Raw genomic sequence first — 17,149 nt, 5'->3', positions numbered from 1 at the left:
CATTAGACAAAAGGACCTTTCTGCCTCTGCAGGTCGGAGGGCCGTTTCTCTAATGGGAAATAGCTGCTTCAGTTTGAGCGGGCTAGTTCCCATTAGACTAGAGGACCTTTCTGCATCTGCAGGTCGGAGGGCCGTTTCTCTAATGGGAAATAGCTGCTTCAGTTTGAGCGGGCTAGTTCCCATTAGATGAGAGGACCTTTCTGCCTCTGCAGGTCAGAGGGCCGATCTCTAATGGGAAATAGCTGCTTCAATGTGAGTGGGCTAGTTCCCATTAGACGAGAGGACCTTTCTGCCTTTCCAGGTTGGAGGGCTGTTTCTCTAATGGGAAATAGCTGCTTCAGTGTGAGTGGGCTAGTTCCCATTAGACGAGAGGACCTTTCTGCATCTGCAGGTCGGAGGACCGTTTCTCTAATGGGAAATTACTGCTTCAGTTTGAGCGGGCTAGTTCCCATCAGAACAGAGGACCTTTCTGCCTCTGCAGGTCGGAGGGCCGTTTCTCTAATGGGAAATAGCTGCTTCAGTGTGAGCGGGCTAGTTCCCATTAGACGAAAGGACCGTTCTGCTTCTGCAGGTCAGAGGGTCGTTTCTCTATTGGGAAATAGCTGCTTCAGTGTGAATGGGCTAGTTCCCATTAGACGAGAGGACCTTTCTGCCTTTCCAGGTCGGAGGGCCGTTTCTCTAATGGGAAATAGCTGCTTCAGTGTGAGTGGGCTAGTTCCCATTAGACGAGAGGACCTTTCTGCCTCTGCAGGTCAGAGGGCCGTTTCTGTAATGGGAAATAGCTGCTTCAGTGTGAGTGGGCTAGTTCCCATTAGACGAGAGGACCTTTCTGCCTCTGCAGGTCAGAGGGCCGTTTCTCTAATGGGAAATAGCTGCTTCAGTGTGAATGTGCTAGTTCCCATTAGACGAGAGGACTTTTCTACCTCTGCAGGTCGGAGGGCCGTTTCTCTTATGGGAAATAGCTGCTTCAGTGTGAGTGGGCTAGTTCCCATTAGACGAGAGGACCTTTCTGCCTCTGCAGGTCGGAGGGCCGTTTCTCTAATGGGAAATAGCTGCTTCAGTTTGAGCGGGCTAGTTCCCATTAGACTAGAGGACCTTTCTGCATCTGCAGGTCGGAGGGCCGTTTCTCTAATGGGAAATAGATGCTTCCGTTTGAGTTGGCTAGTTCCCATTATACGAAAGGACCTTTCTGCCTCTGTAGGTCGGAGGGCCGTTTCTCTAATGGGAAATAGCTGCTTCAGTTTGAGTGGGCTAGTTCCCATTAGATGAGAGGACCTTTCTGCATCTGCAGGTCGGAGGGCCGTTTCTCTAATTGGAAATAGCTGCTTCAGTGTGAGCGGGCTAGTTCCCATTAGACGAAAGGACCGTTCTGCCTCTGCAGGTCGGGGGCCCGTTTCTCTAATGGGAAATAGCTGCTTCAGTGTGAATGGGCTAGTTCCCATTAGACGAGAGGACCTTTCTGCCTTACCAGGTCAGAGGGCCGTTTCTCTAATGGGAAATAGCTGCTTCTGTTTGAATGGGCAAGTTCCCATTAGACGAGAGGACTTTTCTGCCTCTGCAGGTCAGAGGGCCGTTTCTCTTATGGGAAATAGCTGCTTCAGTGTGAGTAGGCTAGTTCCCATTAGACGAGAGGACCTTTCTGCCTCTGCAGGTCAGAGGGCCCTTTCTCTAATTGGATATAGCTGCTTCAGTGTGAATGGGCATGTTCCCATTAGACGAGAGGACCTTTCTGCCTCTGCAGGTCGGAGGGCCGTTTCTCTAATGGGAAATAGCTGCTTCAGTGTGAGTGGGCTTGTTCCCATTAGACAAAAGGACCTTTCTGCTTCTGCAGGTCGGAGGGCCGTTTCTCTAATGGGAAATAGCTGCTTCAGTTTGAGCGGGCTAGTTCCCATTAGACTAGAGGACTCTTCTGCATCTGCAGGTCGGAGGGATGTTTCTCTAATGGAAAATAGCTGCTTCAGTTTGAGCTGGCTAGTTCCCATTATACGAGAGGACCTTTCTGCCTCTGCAGGTCGGAGGGTCGTTTCTCTAATGGGAAATAGCTGCTTCAGTTTGAGCGGGCTAGTTCCCATTAGATGAGAGGACCTTTCTGCCTCTGCAGGTCGGAGGGCCGTTTCTCTAATGGGAAATAGCTGCTTCAGTTTGAGCGGGCTAGTTCCCATTAGATGAGAGGACCTTTCTGCATCTGCAGGTCGGAGGGGCGTTTCTCTAATGGGAAATAGCTGCTTCAGTGTGAGTGGGCTAGTTCCCATTAGACTAAAGGACCGTTTTGCCTCTGCAGGTCGGGGGCCCGTTTCTTTAATGGGAAATAGCTGCTTCAGTGTGAATGGGCTAGTTCCCATTAGACGAGAGGACCGTTCTGCCTCTGCAGGTCGGGGGCCCGTTTCTCTAATGGGAAATAGCTGCTTCAGTGTGAATGGGCTAGTTCCCATTAGACGAGAGGACCTTTCTGCCTTTCCAGGTCAGAGGGCCGTTTCTCTTATGGGAAATAGCTGCTTCAGTGTGAGTGGGCTAGTTCCCATTAGACGAGAGGACCTTTCTGCCTCTGCAGGTCAGAGGGCCGTTTCTCTAATGGGAAATAGCTGCTTCAGTGTGAATGGGCTAATTCCCATTAGACGAGAGGACCTATCTGCCTTTGCAGGTCAGAGGACCGTTTCTCTAATGGGAAATAGCTGCTTCAGTGTGAGTGGGCTAGTTCCCATTAGACAAATGGACCTTTTTACCTCTGCAGGTCAGATGGCCATTTCTCTAATGGGAAATAGCTGCTTCAGTGTGAGTGGGCTAGTTCCCGTTAGATGAGAGGACCTTTCTGCCTCTGCAGGTCAGAGGGCCGTTTCTCTAATGGGAAATAGCTGCTTCAGTGTAAGTGGGCTAGTTCCCATTAGACCAGAGGACCTTTCTGCATCTGCAGGTCGGAGGGCTGTTTCTCTAATGGGAAATAGCTGCTTCAGTGTGAGTGGGCTAGTTCCCATTAGACAAAAGGACCTTTCTGCCTCTGCAGGTCGGACGGCCCTTTCTCTAATGGGAAATAGCTGCTTCAGTTTGAGCGGGCTAGTTCCCATTAGACTAGAGGACCTTTCTGCATCTGCAGGTTGGAGGGCCGTTTCTCTAATGGGAAATAGCTGCCTCAGTTTGAGCGGGCTAGTTCCCATTGGATGAGAGGACCTTTCTGCATCTGCAGGTCAGAGGGCCGATCTCTAATGGGAAATAGCTGCTTCAGTGTGAGTGGGCTAGTTCCCATTATACGAGAGGAACGTTCTGCCTCTGCAGGTCGGAGGGCCGTTTCTCTAATGGGAAATAGCTGCTTCAGTTTGAGCTGGCTAGTTCCCATTAGATGAGAGGACCTTTCTGCATCTGCAGGTCAGAGGGCCGATCTCTAATGGGAAATAGCTGCTTCAGTGTGAGCGGGCTAGTTCCCATTAGACGAGGGGACCTTTCTGCATCTGCAGGTCAGAGGGCCGATCTCTAATGGGAAATAGCTGCTTCAGTGTGAGTGGTCTAATTCTCATTAGACGAGAGGACCTTTCTTCCTCTGCAGGTCGGAGGGCCGTTTCTCTAATGGGAAATAGCTGCTTCAGTGTGAGTGGGCTAGTTCCCATTAGACGAGAGGACCATTCTGCCTTTCCACGTTGGAGGGCTGTTTCTCTAATGGGAAATAGCTGCTTCAGTGTGAGTGGGCTAGTTCCCATTAGACGAGAGGACCTTTCTGCCTCTGCAGGTCAGAGTGCCGTTTCTCTAATGGGAAATAGCTGCTTCAGTGTGAGTGGGCTAGTTCCCATTAGACGAGAGGACCTTTCTGCCTCTGCAGGTCAGAGGGCCGTTTCTCTAATGGGAAATAGCTGCTTCAGTGTGAATGGGCTAGTTCCCATTAGACGAGAGGACCTTTCTGCCTCTGCAGGTCAGATGGCCGTTTCTCTAATGGGAAATGGCTGCTTCAGTGTGAGTGGGCTAGTTCCCCTTAGACGAGAGGACCTATCTGCCTTTGCAGGTCAGAGGGCCGTTTCTCTAATGGGAAATAGCTGCTTCAGTGTGAGTGGGCTAGTTCCCATTAGACAAATGGACCTTTTTAGCTCTGCAGGTCAGATGGCCATTTCTCTAATGGGAAATAGCTGCTTCAGTGTGAGTGGGCTAGTTCCCGTTAGATGAGAGGACCTTTCTGCCTCTGCAGGTCAGATTGCCGTTTCTCTAATGGGAAATAGCTGCTTCAGTGTAAGTGGGCTAGTTCCCATTAGACCAGAGGACCTTTCTGCATCTGCAGGTCGGAGGGCTGTTTCTCTAATGGGAAATAGCTGCTTCAGTGTGAGTGGGCTAGTTCCCATTAGACAAAAGGACCTTTCTGCCTCTGCAGGTCGGAGGGCCGTTTCTCTAATGGGAAATAGCTGCTTCAGTTTGAGTGGGCTAGTTCCCATTAGACTAGAGGACCTTTCTGCATCTGCAGGTCGGAGGGCCGTTTCTCTAATGGGAAATAGCTGCTTCAGTGTGAATGGGCTAGTTCCCATTAGACGAGAGGACCTTTCTGCCTCTGCAGGTCAGACGGCCGTTTCTCTAATGGGAAATAGCTGCTTCAGTGTGAGTGGGCTAGTTCCCATTAGACGAGAGGACCTTTCTGCCTCTGCAGGTCAGAGGGCCGTTTCTCTAATGGGAAATAGCTGCTTCAATGTGAGTGGGCTAGTTCCCATTCGACGAGAGGACCTTTCTGCCTCTGCAGGTCAGAGGGCCGTTTCTCTAATGGGAAATAGCTGCTTCAGTGTGAGTGGGCTAGATCCCATTAGAGGAGTGACCTTTCTGCCTCTGCAGGTCATAGGGCCGTTTCTCTAATGGGAAATAGCTGCTTCAGTGCGAATGGGCTAGTTCCCATTAGACGAGAGGTCCTGTCTGCCTTTGCAGGTCGGATGGCCGTTTCTTTAATGGGAAATAGCTGCTTCAGTGCGAGTGGTCTAGTTCCCATTAGACGAGTGGACCTTTCTGCCTCAGCAGGTCGGAGGGCCGTTTCTCTAATGGGAAATATCTGCTTCAGTGTGAATGGGCTAGTTCCCATTAGACGAGAGGACCTTTCTGCCTCTGCGGGTCAGAGGGAATTTTCTCTAATGGAAAACAGCTGCTTCAGTGTGAATGGGCTAGTTCCCATTAGACGAGAGGACTTTTCTGCCTCTGCAGGTCAGACGGCCGTTTCTCTAATGGGAAATGGCTGCTTCAGTGTGAGTGGGCTAGTTCCCCTTAAACGAGAGGACCTTTCTGCCTCTGCAGGTCAGAGGGCCGTTTCTCTAATGGGAAATAGCTGCTTCAGTGTGAGTGGGCTAGTTCCCATTAGACGAGAGGACGTTTCTGCCTCTGCATGTCGGAGGGCCGTTTCTCTAATGGGAAATAGCTGCTTCAGTGTGAGTGGGCTAGTTCCCATTAGACGAAAGGACCTTTCTGCCTCTGCATGTCGGAGGGCCGTTTCTCTAATGGGAAATAGCTGCTTCAGTGTGAGTGGGCTAGTTCCCATTAGACGAAAGGACCTTTTTGCCTCTGCAGGTCAGAGGGCCGTTTCTCTATTGGAAAATAGCTGCTTCAGTGTGAGTGGGCTACTTCCCTTTAGACGAGAGGACTTTCTGCCTCTGCAGGTGAGAGGGCCGTTTCTCTAATGGGAAATAGCTGCTTCAGTGTGAGTGGGCTAGTTCCCATTAGATGAGAGGACCTTTCTGCCTCTGCAGGTCGGAGGGCCGTTTCTCTAATGGGAAATAGTTGCTTCAGTATGAGTGGGCTAGTTCCCATTAGACGAGAGGACCTTTCTGCCTCTGCATGTCGGAGGGCCGTTTCTCTAATGGGAAATAGCTGCTTCAGTGTTAGTGGAGAGTTCCCATTAGGCGAGAGGACCTTTCTGCCTCTGCAGGTCGGAGGGCCGTTTCTCTAATGGGAAATAGCTGCTTCAGTGTGAGTGGGCTAGTTCCCATTAGACGAAAGGACGTTTCTACCTCTGCAGGTCGGAGGGCCGTTTCTCTAATGGGAAATACCTGCTTCAGTGCGAGTGGCCTAGTTCCCATTAGACGAGAGGACCTTTCTGCCTCTGCAGGTCAAAGGGTCGTTTCTCTAATGTGAAATAGCTGCTTCAGTGCGAGCGGGCTAGTTCCCAATAGACAAGGGGACCTTTCTGCCTCTGCAGGTCGGAGGGCCGTTTCTCTAATGGGAAATAGCTGCTTCAGTTTGAGCGGGCTAGTTCCCATTAGACAAGATGATCTTTCTGCATCTGCAGGTCGGAGAGCCGTTTCTCTAATGGGAAATAGCTGCTTCAGTTTGAGCGGGCTAGTTCCCATTAGACGAGAGGACCTTTCTGCATCTGCAGGTCGGAGGGCCGTTTCTCTAATGGGAAATAGCTGCTTCAGTTTGAGCGGGCTAGTTCCCATTAGACGAGAGGACCTTTCTGCCTCTGCAGGTCGGAGGTTCGCTTCTCTAATGGGAAATAGCTGCTTCAGTTTGAGCAGGCTAGTTCCCATTAGACGAAAGGACCGTTCTGCCTCTGCAGGTCAGAGGGCCGTTTCTCTAATGTGAAATAGCTGCTTCAGTGTGAGCGGGCTAGTTCCCATTAGACGAAAGGACCGTTCTGCTTCTGCAGGTCAGAGGGCCGTTTCTCTAATGGGAAATAGCTGCTTCAGTGTGAATGGGCTAGTTCCCATTAGACGAGAGGACCTTTCTGCCTTTCCAGGTCGGAGGGCCGTTTCTCTAATGGGAAATAGCTGCTTCAGTGTGAATGGGCTAGTTCCCATTAGACGAGAGGACCTTCCTGCCTCTGCAGGTCTGAGGGCATTTTCTCTAATGGGAAATAGCTGCTTCAGTGTGAGTGGGCTAGTTCCCATTAGACGAGAGGACATTTCTGTCTCTGCAGGTCGGAGGGCCGTTTCTCTAATGGTAAAAAGCTGCTTCAGTGTGAGTGGGCTAGTTCCCATTAGACGAGAGGACCTTTCTGCCTCTGCAGGTCAGAGGGCCCTTTCTCTAATCGGAAATAGCTGCTTCAGTGTGAATGGGCTTGTTCCCATTAGACGAGAGGACCTTTCTGCCTCTGCAAGTCGGAGGGCCGTTTCTCTAATGGGAAATAGCTGCTTCAGTGTGAGTGGGCTTGTTCCCATTAGACAAAAGGACCTTTCTGCTTCTGCAGGTCGGAGGGCCGTTTCTCTAATGGGAAATAGCTGCTTCAGTTTGAGCGGGCTAGTTCCCATTAGACTAGAGGACCTTTCTGCATCTGCAGGTCGGAGGGATGTTTCTCTAATGGGAAATAGCTGCTTCAGTTTGAGCTGGCTAGTTCCCATTATACGAGAGGACCTTTCTGCCTCTGCAGGTCGGAGGGTCGTTTCTCTAATGGGAAATAGCTGCTTCAGTTTGAGCGGGCTAGTTCCCATTAGATGAGAGGACCTTTCTGCCTCTGCAGGTCGGAGGGCCGTTTCTCTAATGGGAAATAGCTGCTTCATTTTGAGCGGGCTAGTTCCCATTAGATGAGAGGACCTTTCTGCATCTGCAGGTCGGAGGGCCATTTCTCTAATGGGAAATAGCTGCTTCAGTGTGAGTGGGCTAGTTCCCATTAGACTAAAGGACCGTTTTGCCTCTGCAGGTCGGGGGCCCGTTTCTCTAATGGGAAATAGCTGCTTCAGTGTGAATGGGCTAGTTCCCATTAGACGAGAGGACCGTTCTGCCTCTGCAGGTCGGGGGCCCGTTTCTCTAATGGGAAATAGCTGCTTCAGTGTGAATGGGCTAGTTCCCATTAGACGAGAGGACCTTTCTGCCTTTCCAGGTCAGAGGGCCGTTTCTCTTATGGGAAATAGCTGCTTCAGTGTGAGTGGGCTAGTTCCCATTAGACGAGAGGACCTTTCTGCCTCTGCAGGTCAGAGGGCCGTTTCTCTAATGGGAAATAGCTGCTTCAGTGTGAATGGGCTAGTTCCCATTAGACGAGAGGACCTTTCTGCCTCTGCAGGTCAGATGGCCGTTTCTCTAATGGGAAATGGCTGCTTCAGTGTGAGTGGGCTAGTTCCCCTTAGACGAGAGGACCTATCTGCCTTTGCAGGTCAGAGGGCCGTTTCTCTAATGGGAAATAGCTGCTTCAGTGTGAGTGGGCTAGTTCCCATTAGACAAATGGACCTTTTTACCTCTGCAGGTCAGATGGCCATTTCTCTAATGGGAAATAGCTGCTTCAGTGTGAGTGGGCTAGTTCCCGTTAGATGAGAGGACCTTTCTGCCTCTGCAGGTCAGAGGGCCGTTTCTCTAATGGGAAATAGCTGCTTCAGTGTAAGTGGGCTAGTTCCCATTAGACCAGAGGACCTTTCTGCATCTGCAGGTCGGAGGGCTGTTTCTCTAATGGGAAATAGCTGCTTCAGTGTGAGTGGGCTAGTTCCCATTAGACAAAAGGACCTTTCTGCCTCTGCAGGTCGGAGGGCCGTTTCTCTAATGGGAAATAGCTGCTTCAGTTTGAGTGGGCTAGTTCCCATTAGACTAGAGGACCTTTCTGCATCTGCAGGTCGGAGGGCCGTTTCTCTAATGGGAAATAGCTGCTTCAGTTTGAGCGGGCTAGTTCCCATTAGATGAGAGGACCTTTCTGCATCTACAGGTCGGAGGGCCGATCTCTAATGGGAAATAGCTGCTTCAGTGTGAGTGGGCTAGTTCCCATTATACGAGAGGAACGTTCTGCCTCTGCAGGTCGGAGGGCCGTTTCTCTAATGGGAAATAGCTGCTTCAGTTTGAGCGGGCTAGTTCCCATTAGATGAGAGGACCTTTCTGCATATGCAGGTCAGAGGGCCGATCTCTAATGGGAAATAGCTGCTTCAGTGTGAGCGGGCTAGTTCCCATTAGACGAGGGGACCTTTCTGCATCTGCAGGTCAGAGGGCCGATCTCTAATGGGAAATAGCTGCTTCAGTGTGAGTGGGCTAGTTCCCATTAGACAAGAGGACCATTCTGCCTTTCCACGTTGGAGGGCTGTTTCTCTAATGGGAAATAGCTGCTTCAGTGTGAGTGGGCTAGTTCCCATTAGACGAGAGGACCTTTCTGCCTCTGCAGGTCAGAGTGCCGTTTCTCTAATGGGAAATAGCTGCTTCAGTGTGAGTGGGCTAGTTCCCATTAGACGAGAGGACCTTTCTGCCTCTGCAGGTCAGAGGGCCGTTTCTCTAATGGGAAATAGCTGCTTCAGTGTGAGTGGGCTAGTTCCCATTAGACGAGAGGACCTTTCTGCCTCTGCAGGTCAGAGGGCCGTTTCTCTAATGGGAAATAGCTGCTTCAGTGTGAATGGGCTAGTTCCCATTAGACGAGAGGACCTTTCTGCCTCTGCAGGTCAGACGGCCGTTTCTCTAATGGGAAATAGCTGCTTCAGTGTGAGTGGGCTAGTTCCCATTAGACGAGAGGACCTTTCTGCCTCTGCAGGTCAGAGGGCCGTTTCTCTAATGGGAAATAGCTGCTTCAATGTGAGTGGGCTAGTTCCCATTCGACGAGAGGACCTTTCTGCCTCTGCAGGTCAGAGGGCCGTTTCTCTAATGGGAAATAGCTGCTTCAGTGTGAGTGGGCTAGATCCCATTAGAGGAGTGACCTTTCTGCCTCTGCAGGTCATAGGGCCGTTTCTCTAATGGGAAATAGCTGCTTCAGTGCGAATGGGCTAGTTCCCATTAGACGAGAGGTCCTTTCTGCCTTTGCAGGTCGGATGGCCGTTTCTCTAATGGGAAATAGCTGCTTCAGTGCGAGTGGTCTAGTTCCCCTTAGACGAGTGGACCTTTCTGCCTCAGCAGGTCGGAGGGCCGTTTCTCTAATGGGAAATATCTGCTTCAGTGTGAATGGGCTAGTTCCCATTAGACGAGAGGACCTTTCTGCCTCTGCGGGTCAGAGGGAATTTTCTCTAATGGAAAACAGCTGCTTCAGTGTGAATGGGCTAGTTCGCATTAAACGAGAGGACCTTTCTTCCTCTACGGGTCAGAGGGCTGTTTCTCTAATGGGAAATAGCTGCTTCAGTGTGAATGGGCTAGTTCCCATTAGACGAGAGGACTTTTCTGTCTCTGCAGGTCAGAGGGCCGTTTCTCTAATGGGAAATAGCTGCTTCAGTGTGAGTGGGCTAGATCCCATTAGAGGAGTGACCTTTCTGCCTCTGCAGGTCATAGGGCCGTTTCTCTAATGGGAAATAGCTGCTTCAGTGTGAGTGGGCTAGTTCCCATTAGACGAGAGGACCTTTCTGCCTCTGCAGGTCAGAGGGCCGTTTCTCTAATGGGAAATAGCTGCTTCAGTGTGAGTGGGCTAGTTCCCATTAGACGAGAGGACCTTTCTGCCTCTGCAGGTCAGAGGGCTGTTTCTCTAATGGGAAATAGCTGCTTCAGTGTGAGTGGGCTAGTTCCCATTAGACGAGAGGACCTTTCTGCCTCTGCAGGTCAGAGTGCCGTTTCTCTAATGGGAAATAGCTGCTTCAGTGTGAGTGAGCTAGTTCCCATTAGACGAGAGGACCTTTCTGCCTCTGCAGGTCAGAGGGCCGTTTCTCTAATGGGAAATAGCTGCTTCAGTGTGAGTGGGCTAGTTCCCATTAGACGAGAGGACCTTTCTGCCTCTGCAGGTCAGAGGGCCGTTTCTCTAATGGGAAATAGCTGCTTCAGTGTGAATGGGCTAGTTCCCATTAGACGAGAGGACCTTTCTGCCTCTGCAGGTCAGACGGCCGTTTCTCTAATGGGAAATAGCTGCTTCAGTGTGAGTGGGCTAGTTCCCATTAGACGAGAGGACCTTTCTGCCTCTGCAGGTCAGAGGGCCGTTTCTCTAATGGGAAATAGCTGCTTCAATGTGAGTGGGCTAGTTCCCATTCGACGAGAGGACCTTTCTGCCTCTGCAGGTCAGAGGGCCGTTTCTCTAATGGGAAATAGCTGCTTCAGTGTGAGTGGGCTAGATCCCATTAGAGGAGTGACCTTTCTGCCTCTGCAGGTCATAGGGCCGTTTCTCTAATGGGAAATAGCTGCTTCAGTGCGAATGGGCTAGTTCCCATTAGACGAGAGGTCCTTTCTGCCTTTGCAGGTCGGATGGCCGTTTCTCTAATGGGAAATAGCTGCTTCAGTGCGAGTGGTCTAGTTCCCCTTAGACGAGTGGACCTTTCTGCCTCAGCAGGTCGGAGGGCCGTTTCTCTAATGGGAAATATCTGCTTCAGTGTGAATGGGCTAGTTCCCATTAGACGAGAGGACCTTTCTGCCTCTGCGGGTCAGAGGGAATTTTCTCTAATGGAAAACAGCTGCTTCAGTGTGAATGGGCTAGTTCGCATTAAACGAGAGGACCTTTCTTCCTCTACGGGTCAGAGGGCCGTTTCTCTAATGGGAAATAGCTGCTTCAGTGTGAATGGGCTAGTTCCCATTAGACGAGAGGACTTTTCTGCCTCTGCAGGTCAGACGGCCGTTTCTCTAATGGGAAATGGCTGCTTCAGTGTGAGTGGGCTAGTTCCCCTTAGACGAGAGGACCTTTCTGCCTCTGCAGGTCAGAGGGCCGTTTCTCTAATGGGAAATAGCTGCTTCAGTGTGAGTGGGCTAGTTCCCATTAGACAAGAGGACGTTTCTGCCTCTGCAGGTCGGAGGGCCGTTTCTCTAATGGGAAATAGCTGCTTCAGTGTGAGTGGGCTAGTTCCCATTAGACGAAAGGACCTTTCTGCCTCTGCATGTCGGAGGGCCGTTTCTCTAATGGGAAATAGCTGCTTCAGTGTGAGTGGGCTAGTTCCCATTAGACGAAAGGACCTTTTTGCCTCTGCAGGTCAGAGGGCCGTTTCTCTATTGGAAAATAGCTGCTTCAGTGTGAGTGGGCTACTTCCCATTAGACGAGAGGACTTTCTGCCTCTGCAGGTGAGAGGGCCGTTTCTCTAATGGGAAATAGCTGCTTCAGTGTGAGTGGGCTAGTTCCCATTAGATGAGAGGACCTTTCTGCCTCTGCAGGTCGGAGGGCCGTTTCTCTAATGGGAAATAGTTGCTTCAGTGTGAGTGGGCTAGTTCCCATTAGACGAGAGGACCTTTCTGCCTCTGCATGTCGGAGGGCCGTTTCTCTAATGGGAAATAGCTGCTTCAGTGTTAGTGGAGAGTTCCCATTAGGCGAGAGGACCTTTCTGCCTCTGCAGGTCGGAGGGCCGTTTCTCTAATGGGAAATAGCTGCTTCAGTGTGAGTGGGCTAGTTCCCATTAGACGAAAGGACGTTTCTACCTCTGCAGGTCGGAGGGCCGTTTCTCTAATGGGAAATAGCTGCTTCAGTGCGAGTGGCCTAGTTCCCATTAGACGAGAGGACCTTTCTGCCTCTGCAGGTCAAAGGGTCGTTTCTCTAATGTGAAATAGCTGCTTCAGTGCGAGCGGGCTAGTTCCCAATAGACGAGGGGACCTTTCTGCCTCTGCAGGTCGGAGGGCCGTTTCTCTAATGGGAAATAGCTGCTTCAGTTTGAGCGGGCTAGTTCCCATTAGACGAGAGGACCTTTCTGCATCTGCAGGTCGGAGAGCCATTTCTCTAATGGGAAATAGCTGCTTCAGTTTGAGCGGGCTAGTTCCCATTAGACGAGAGGACCTTTCTGCATCTGCAGGTCGGAGGGCCGTTTCTCTAATGGAAAATAGCTGCTTCAGTTTGAGCGGGCTAGTTCCCATTAGACGAGAGGACCTTTCTGCCTCTGCAGGTCGGAGGGACGCTTCTCTAATGGGAAATAGCTGCTTCAGTTTGAGCGGCCTAGTTCCCATTAGACGAAAGGACCGTTCTGCCTCGGCAGGTCAGAGGGCCGTTTCTCTAATGGGAAATAGCTGCTTCAGTGTGAGCGGGCTAGTTCCCATTAGACAAAAGGACCGTTCTGCTTCTGCAGGTCAGAGGGCCGTTTCTCTAATGGGAAATAGCTGCTTCAGTGTGAATGGGCTAGTTCCCATTAGACGAGAGGACCTTTCTGCCTTTCCAGGTCGGAGGGCCGTTTCTCTAATGGGAAATAGCTGCTTCAGTGTGAATGGGCTAGTTCCCATTAGACGAGAGGACCTTCCTGCCTCTGCAGGTCTGAGGGCCGTTTCTCTAATGGGAAATAGCTGCTTCAGTGTGAGTGGGCTAGTTCCCATTATACGAGAGGACCTTTCTGTCTCTGCAGGTCGGAGGGCCGTTTCTCTAATGGTAAAAAGCTGCTTCGGTGTTACTGGGCTACTTCGCATTAGACGAGAGGACCTTTCTGCCTCTGCAGGTCAGAGATTCATTGCTCTAATGTGAAATAGCTGCTTCAGTGCGAGCGGGCTAGTTCCCATTAGACGAGGGGAAATTTCTGCCTCTGCAGGTCGGAGGGCCGTTTCTCTAATGGGAAATAGCTGCTTCAGATTGAGCGGGCTAGTTCCCATTAGACGAGAGGGCCTTTCTGCATCTGCAGGTCGGAGGGCCGTTTCTCTAATGGGAAATAGCTGCTTCAGTTTAAGCGGGCTAGTTCCCATTAGACGAGAGGACCTTTCTGCATCTGCAGGTCGGAGGGCCGTTTCTCTAATGGGAAATAGCTGCTTCAGTTTGAGCGGGCTAGTTCCCATTAGACGAGAGGACCTTTCTGCCTCTGCAGGTCGGAGGGCCGTTTCTCTAATGGGAAATAGCTGCTTCAGTTTGAGCGGCCTAGTTCCCATTAGACGAAAGGACCGTTCTGCCTCTGCAGGTCAGAGGGCCGTTTCTCTAATGGGAAATAGCTGCTTCAGTGTGAGCGGGCTAGTTCCCATTAGACGAAAGGACCGTTCTGCTTCTGCAGGTTAGAGGGCCGTTTCTCCAATGGGAAATAGCTGCTTCAGTGTGAATGGGCTAGTTCCCATTAGACGAGAGGACCTTTCTGCCTTTCCAGGTCGGAGGGCCGTTTCTCTAATGGGAAATAACTGCTTCAGTGTTAGTGGGCTACTACCCAGTAGACAAGAGGACCTTTCTGCCTCTGCAGGTCGGAGGGCCGTTTCTCTAATGGGAAATTGCTGCTTCAGTGTGAGTGGGCTAGTTCCCATTAGACAAAAGGACATTTCTACCTCTGCAGGTCGGAGGGCCGTTTCTCTAATGGGAAATAGCTGCTTCAGTTTGAGCGGGCTAGTTCCCATTATACTAGAGGACCTTTCTGCATCTGCAGGTTGGAGGGCCGTTTCTCTAATGGGAAATAGCTGCTTCAGTTTGAGTTGACTAGTTCCCATTATACGAGAGGACTTTTCTGCCTCTGCAGGTCGGAGGGCCGTTTCTTTAATGGGAAACAGCTGCTTCAGTTTGAGCGGGCTAGTTCCCATTAGATGACAGGACCTTTCTGCATCTGCAGGTCGGAGATCCGTTTCTCTAATTGGAAATAGCTGCTTCAGTGTGAGTGGGCTAGTTCCCATTAGACGAAAGGACCGTTCTGCCTCTGCAGGTCGGGGGCCAGTTTCTCTAATGGGAAATAGCTGCTTCAGTGTGAATGGGCTAGTTCCCATTAGACGAGAGGACCGTTCTGCCTTTCCAGTTCGGAGGGCCGTTTCTCTAATGGGAAATAGCTGCTTCTGTGTGAATGGGCTAGTTCCCATTAGACGAGAGGACTTTTCTGCCTCTGCAGGTCAGAGGGCCGTTTCTCTTATGGGAAATAGCTGCTTCAGTGTGAGTGGGCTAGTTCCCATTAGACGAGAGGACCTTTCTGCCTCTGCAGGTCAGAGGGCCATTTCTCTAATGGGAAATAGCTGCTTCAATGTGAGTGGGCTAGTTCCCATTCGACGAGAGGACCTTTCTGCCTCTGCAGGTCAGATGGCCGTTTCTCTAATGGGAAACAGCTGCTTCAGTGTGAGTGGGCTAGATCCCATTAGAGGAGTGACCTTTCTGCCTCTGCAGGTCATAGGGCCGTTTCTCTAATGGGAAATAGCTGCTTCAGTGCGAATGGGCTAGTTCCCATTAGACGAGAGGTCCTTTCTGCCTTTGCAGGTCGGATGGCCGTTTCTCTAATGGGAAATAGCTGCTTCAGTGCGAGTGGTCTAGTTCCCCTTAGACGAGTGGACCTTTCTGCCTCAGCAGGTCGGAGGGCCGTTTCTCTAATGGGAAATATCTGCTTCAGTGTGAATGGGCTAGTTCCCATTAGACGAGAGGACCTTTCTGCCTCTGCGGGTCAGAGGGAATTTTCTCTAATGGAAAACAGCTGCTTCAGTGTGAATGGGCTAGTTCCCATTAAACGAGAGGACCTTTCTTCCTCTACGGGTCAGAGGGCCGTTTCTCTAATGGGAAATAGCTGCTTCAGTGTGAATGGGCTAGTTCCCATTAGACGAGAGGACTTTTCTGCCTCTGCAGGTCAGACGGCCGTTTCTCTAATCTGAAATGGCTGCTTCAGTGTGAGTGGGCTAGTTCCCCTTAGACGAGAGGACCTTTCTGCCTCTGCAGGTCAGAGGGCCGTTTCTCTAATGGGAAATAACTGCTTCAGTGTGAGTGGGCTAGTTCCCATTAGACAAGAGGACGTTTCTGCCTCTGCAGGTCGGAGGGCCGTTTCTCTAATGGGAAATAGCTGCTTCAGTGTGAGTGGGCTAGTTCCCATTAGACGAAAGGACCTTTCTGCCTCTGCATGTCGGAGGGCCGTTTCTCTAATGGGAAATAGCTGCTTCAGTGTGAGTGGGCTAGTTCCCATTAGACGAAAGGACCTTTTTGCCTCTGCAGGTCAGAGGGCCGTTTCTCTATTGGAAAATAGCTGCTTCAGTGTGAGTGGGCTACTTCCCATTAGACGAGAGGACTTTCTGCCTCTGCAGGTGAGAGGGCCGTTTCTCTAATGGGAAATAGCTGCTTCAGTGTGAGTGGGCTAGTTCCCATTAGATGAGAGGACCTTTCTACCTCTGCAGGTCGGAGGGCCGTTTCTCTAATGGGAAATAGTTGCTTCAGTGTGAGTGGGCTAGTTCCCATTAGACGAGAGGACCTTTCTGCCTCTGCATGTCGGATAGCCGTTTCTCTAATGGGAAATAGCTGCTTCAGTGTTAGTGGAGAGTTCCCATTAGGCGAGAGGACCTTTCTGCCTCTGCAGGTCGGAGGGCCGTTTCTCTAATGGTAAAAAGCTGCTTCAGTGTTACTGGGCTACTTCGCATTAGACGAGAGGACCTTTCTGCCTCTGCAGGTCAGAGGGTCATTGCTCTAATGTGAAATAGCTGCTTCAGTGCGAGCGGGCTAGTTCCCATTAGACGAGGGGACCTTTCTGCCTCTGCAGGTCGGAGGGCCGTTTCTCTAATGGGAAATAGCTGCTTCAGTTTGAGCGGGCTAGTTCCCATTAGACGAGAGGACCTTTCTGCATCTGCAGGTCGGAGGGCCGTTTCTCTAATGGGAAATAGCTGCTTCAGTTTAACCGGGCTAGTTCCCATTAGACGAGAGGACCTTTCTGCATCTGCAGGTCGGAGGGCCGTTTCTCTAATGGGAAATAGCTGCTTCAGTTTGAGCGGGCTAGTTCCCATTAGACGAGAGGACCTTTCTGCCTCTGCAGGTCGGAGGGCCGTTTCTCTAATGGGAAATAGCTGCTTCAGTTTGAGCGGCCTAGTTCCCATTAGACGAAAGGACCGTTCTGCCTCTGCAGGTCAGAGGGCCGTTTCTCTAATGGGAAATAGCTGCTTCAGTGTGAGCGGGCTAGTTCCCATTAGACGAAAGGACCGTTCTGCTTCTGCAGGTCAGAGGGCCGTTTCTCTAATGGGAAATAGCTGCTTCAGTGTGAATGGGCTAGTTCCCATTAGAAGAGAGGACCTTTCTGCCTTTCCAGGTCGGAGGGCCGTTTCTCTAATGGGAAATAGCTGCTTCAGTGTGAATGGGCTAGTTCCCATTAGACGAGAGGACCTTCCTGCCTCTGCAGGTCTGAGGGCCGTTTCTCTAATGGGACATAGCTGCTTCAGTGTGAGTGGGCTAGTTCCCATTAGACGAGAGGACCTTTCTGTCTCTGCAGGTCGGAGGGCCGTTTCTCTAATGGTAAAAAGCTGCTTCAGTGTTACTGGGCTACTTCGCATTAGACGAGAGGACCTTTCTGCCTCTGCAGGTCAGAGATTCATTGCTCTAATGTGAAATAGCTGCTTCAGTGCGAGCGGGCTAGTTCCCATTAGACGAGGGGAAATTTCTGCCTCTGCAGGTCGGAGGGCCGTTTCTCTAATGGGAAATAGCTGCTTCAGTTTGAGCGGGCTAGTTCCCATTAGACGAGAGGACCTTTCTGCATCTGCAGGTCGGAGGGCCGTTTCTCTAATGGGAAATAGCTGT

This window comes from Ambystoma mexicanum, chromosome 4q (genome assembly GCF_040938575.1).
Source record: "Ambystoma mexicanum isolate Mex_15411 chromosome 4q, UKY_AmexF1_1, whole genome shotgun sequence".
In the NCBI taxonomy this organism is placed as follows: domain Eukaryota; kingdom Metazoa; phylum Chordata; class Amphibia; order Caudata; family Ambystomatidae; genus Ambystoma; species Ambystoma mexicanum.
Note: the sequence above shows the minus strand (reverse complement) of the source record.